At 42.5% G+C, this 5,154-nt stretch overlaps 1 pseudogene; it reads left to right on the top strand.

Annotated features, from left to right (window-relative positions):
- Window positions 1–295: 295 nt before the first annotated feature.
- On the top strand, window positions 296–4,168 carry LOC111965497 (protein lin-28 homolog A pseudogene; annotated as a pseudogene).
- Window positions 4,169–5,154: the final 986 nt, after the last annotated feature.

Below are 5,154 nucleotides of genomic sequence, written 5' to 3'. Positions count from 1 at the left end.
TAAACGGAAATTACACAGGACATCTTATTTAATAAAAGGGGTTGCATGTATATGCGTAAGAATTGAATATTTAACCTATTTTGGTTAACTTTAGCTAGCTATGACAATCGGTGTGTATTGCTAGTTAAAGCTTGCTGTTAGCTAGCCAGCTGGAGTTTGATGGCTGGCTTGCTAACGTTACTCTATGGATAGGGATTTTAGTAAATGTTTTTGCTAGCTAGCTAATGTTAACATTACATGTCTAAACAAAAGACCCCAAGTTTAGTTTTTGCTCKGGTATTGTGGCTGGCGGACCATGCACAAGCTCCACCACAGTCTGGACCTTCACTTCCTGATCACAGGCCACACCAACTTTGCCCCCGACTGGTGCTTCGGCCTCATCAAGCYGTGCTTCAGAAAGACCAAAGAGAACACTTTGTCTGAGATTGCTGGTGTTGTGAAGTACAGCACTGTGACAGGGGTCAACATCCCGCAGCTGGTTGGACTGGAGGATGGTACAGTGTTGGTGGAAAGCTATGCCTGGCAACAACACCTGACTTCGTACTTCAGGCCGCTGTCACAGATCAAGCAGTACCAGCACTTCAGATGAATATAATTTTCATTGCATTTTATGAAGTTATTCTTCTTATCTAAACTTGGGAGGTGAATTGYTGTTGTGCAAGGTTGTAATGTCTTCAAATGTTTGTTTTGTTATTTTCTGTTTTACAGCTTCGATGCTCTGGAGCCTGGTGTTGTGTTGTGTTGTCGGACTCAGTCAGGACCAGGTTTCAGCTGCTGCGCAACGCTGACATCCTTCCTCCCATAGATGGTCTGCATGTACTAGCACCACCTGGACTGGACGCAGCTAGACAAACGATCAGGGAAATTGGTGACGAAGAGGCTATGAACATCACATGTCCTGCACCAAAGTCAAGGACAGGACAGAAACAGGCTCTCCGTGTCACACCCTGACCTTAGAGATCCTTTTTATATCTCTATTTTGGTTTGGTCAAGGCGTGAGTTGGGGTGGGCATTCTATGTCTGGTGTTATGTTTTCTTTTTCTGTGTGTTTTCTGTTTTGTGTTGTTGCACCAGACAGAACTGTTTCGTTTCGTTCAATCTCTTTGTTGTTTTTGTTGTTTCAGTGTTCAGGTTATTTTATTAAATTACAATGAACACTTACCACGCTGCATTTTGGTCACCTTCTTTCCAGGACGATCGTTACACTCTGAATATAGATTCCCTTGTTCATGCGTGGTCCGGACGGACCAGTCATCAGCACTATCTGCAGTGCCTCTATTCACATGACTCTCTCCTAACACGCCATACGTTGRTGCTACTATTATTTGTTTATCCTGCTGCTCAGCCACTTTACCCCCAATTGTATGCATACAACTACCTTGTTTGTCACTATCGTTATTGATTTTGTTCTTGTACATACTGTATATTATTTCATTTATATTGACACTATTATATTTCTGATATTGCTACTATGCAAGTAATCATTGGCTGTACCGTTTACACCTTCTGTAGAGACCCATCCACTTAGCAAAACTTACCAAAATATTTATATATAAAATGAATATTGATATGTTGTAACGGTCGTCATATTCGTTCTCCTCCTCAGACGAGGAGGAGCATGGATCGGACCAACACGCAGCGAGGTATTTAGACATAATGAATTTAATAACAAGACGAAACACGAAAACTCTTACACAAACTACAAAACAATAAACYACGTTAAACAGACCTGAACATGAGAACTACATAAAACGAAGAACGCATGAACAGGAAAAGAACGAACGAGACGAGACAGTACCGTGTGGTGCAACTAACACAGACACAGCGACAATCACCCACAAACAAACAGTGAGAACAGCCTACCTTAATATGGTTCTCAATCAGAGGAAACGTCAAACACATGCCTCTAATTGAGAACCATATCAGGCAACACATTTAACCCAACATAGAAACACATAACATAGAATGCCCACCCCAACTCACGCCCTGACCAACTAAACACATACAAAAACAACAGAAAACAGGTCAGGAACGTGACATATGTGTGGTCGTAACATGATTTTGTGACATACCACACAGTGTTGGAGTGTGCCCCAAAAATATAAACATAAAAATTGGGCCATCTGGTTTAAGGAACTTGACATTTTTATACTTTTACTTTTGATACTTAAATACATTTGAGCAATTCCATTTACTTATGATACTTAAGTATTTTTTTAAACCAAAAACTTTTAGACTTTTACTCAAGTAGTATTTTACCGGGTGACTTTTACTTTGACTTCAGTCATTTTCTATTAAGGTATCTTTACATCTGGACACTTTCTGTTAACCTGGAATTTTTCCTTATTGTAGGCTACTACCACTTTTAGACAATCTTTACTACACTACTCACTGGTTAGTACATGACCTCACGTGTGAATCCTTTAAGAGATGGGTGGGGCTAAGGCTTAAGAGGGTGTGAACAATGCTGAATGGGTGTAGACGAAGGAGAGCTCTCGAGTAGCTACCAAAACATTCAAAGGCCTTTTCTCAAAAGTGAGTTCACAAGTTTATCAACTTTCAAAGCAGAATTACTTTACTATTGTTCCTCAAAAATGCAGTGTATGAGATATCATTTTGTAGCTCTGAGTCTCTACTTTTACCAACGTAAAAAACCCAATTTCAAATTTTGCTACGTAAGACCACACAGTGCTGCAGCACCCTCGTTACCCCCTACTTCCCAGTGCTATGTCTTTGCTGTGCCTGTAAAATAACTCTTTGTAGAACCCTTTTGTGTTCCATGAAGGACCGTTTCCACAGTGGGTTCTACATGGAACACAAAAAGGTTCTATCTGAAACCAAAAAGGATTCTCCTATGGATACAAAATAACCCTTTTGGAACGCTTTTCTCTAAGTGTATAGCTGGGTAAGATATTGTTTAAGCATACACCAGAGGTGTTATTAAAGACATCAAATAAAGAAAGAGTATTTTAAAAGGTTGACATCGAAGTTCAAGTAATGGTTTCGGTTGGGTGAGGTCTTAGACATCCGGTTATGAGGGAAACACACAAAAACACACCATTCACAGTGCTCATTGCATTCCAGATAGTTACATAGCCCTGGTGCGGTACCCAGCTCTGAGGCATCACCCTGGGGCAAAGCTGCTGTGAGAGTGGCCCTGGGGGATCTGGAGGTCCATCAACAGACTCATTGCAGTTTAATCTATCATTTCAGATTTTAATGGGAAAACTGCAGAATCAAAGTGAAGAGGGTGAAGAGCCAGGTCAAGGCCTCTGGATTCAGCCACATCAAACACAGCAGCCCACTGTCAGCATTTATGTGTCAGTCGCGTGTGGGTATGTTCGTGTGTGTGTGTGTATGTGTGAGAGTGAGTTTGTGTGTCTTTCAACACCTTTTTCATTGTTATTTATTGCCATATATGTGTAACCCTCTTTGTTTGTCTCCATTGCTGTTCCGTTTCTCTTCTGTGCCTTTGTTAAACTGTATTCTTGAAAGTGTTGTTGTGTAGAGTGGAGGAGGGTTAGAGGGGACAGGGCAGGGGGACTGGGGAGAGGACACGGTAACCCTGGATTAAAATATACCCGGGGAAAGGGTGGTCTCTTATTCCGAACAGCAGTTTACAGGGGCTGTGCAATGATCGAAGAGGAGGAAGCCACGGGCTCCGAGGAGGATCTATGTTTGTCTCGTGGCAGTGGCGTGTGTAAATGGTTCAGCGTCCGGATGGGTTTCGGGGTCCTGTCGATGACCAACCGAGATGGGACACCGCTCGAGGAAACTGTCGATGTATTCGTTCAAGCTTCCGTAGCCTGAAGGAGGGCGAGGCGGTGGAGTCTACCTTCAAGAAGTCGTCTAAAGGCCCAGAGTCTGACACGGTGACGGGCCAGGTTGAGCACAGTGTATAGGCTGTGAGAAGACACCTACGGCGCAACAGAAACGATCCTCCAATGGGGACAGGTGCTACAACTGTGGAGGACCTGACCACCATGCCAAAGAATGCCTCGTCAGCCCAAAAAGTTCAATTTCTGCCAGAGCATCAGCCACATTGTGGCCAACTGTCCAGTCATAGCACAGCAGTCCCCCTGGCTCTCAGGGAATAGCATCATCATTGAGGGATGCGAAAGAGGAGCAGAGACACGCCCCCTTGCTCCACAAGGAGAGCTCTGATTGATCCATTCAGCGATTCAGCCAATCACAAGGTTTCATTGTCATGCTGCTGCTGGAGCAGGCTGTCTTTATTTATCGAACAAACAGCAAGACAATTGTACTTTTATTGATGRGATAGTTGCGATTGAGAGGTACCTCTATGTTTTAATGCACAGAGAGACACATCTATCCACCTTTTTTGCAACTCAACTACTTTTAACTAATTTATTTTCCGTCTATGAAGTTATTATTTCTGTGTCAGATAAAGAAGTATCTTAGCTTAAAACTGAAACAATCAAATCTCACTGTGTTAACAAACTGCGATAAGCCTTATGCCTAATGTCAGCCTAATGCCAGTTTTTACCACTGTACCTACAGTTGAAGTCGGAAGTTTACATACACCTTAGCCAAATACATTTAAACTCAGTTTTTCACAATTTCACATTTAATCCAGGTAAAAATTCTCTGTCTTAGGTCAATTAGGATCACCACTTTAAGAATGTGAAATGTCAGAATAATAGTAGAGAGAATTATTTATTCCATCTATTTTGTGAAGTCCACCAGTCCCTCCTGCAGCAAAGCACACCCACAACATGATGCTGCCACCCCCATGCTTCACGCATGGGATGGTGTTCTTCGGGTTGCAAGCCTCCCCTTTTTCCTCCAAACATAATGATGGTAATTATGGCCAAACAGTTCTATTTTTGTTTTATCAGATCAGAGGACATGTCTCCAAAAAGTACGATCTTTGTCCCCATGTGCAGTTGCAAACCGTAGTCTGGCTTTTTTATGTGGGTTCTGGAGCAGTGGCTTCTTCCTTGCTGAGCGGCCTTTCAGGTTATGTCGATATACAACTCATTTTACTGTGGATATAGATACTTTTATACCTGTTTTCTCCAGCATCTTCACAAGGTCTATTACAGTTCTGGGATTGATTTGCACTTTTCGCACCAAAGTACGTTCATCTCTAGGAGACAGAACACGTCTCCTTCCTGAGCGGTATGACGGCTG

This window comes from Salvelinus sp. IW2-2015, linkage group LG6.2 (assembly GCF_002910315.2).
Source record: "Salvelinus sp. IW2-2015 linkage group LG6.2, ASM291031v2, whole genome shotgun sequence".
In the NCBI taxonomy this organism is placed as follows: domain Eukaryota; kingdom Metazoa; phylum Chordata; class Actinopteri; order Salmoniformes; family Salmonidae; genus Salvelinus; species Salvelinus sp. IW2-2015.
This window is presented reverse-complemented; position numbering and strand designations above follow the sequence as displayed.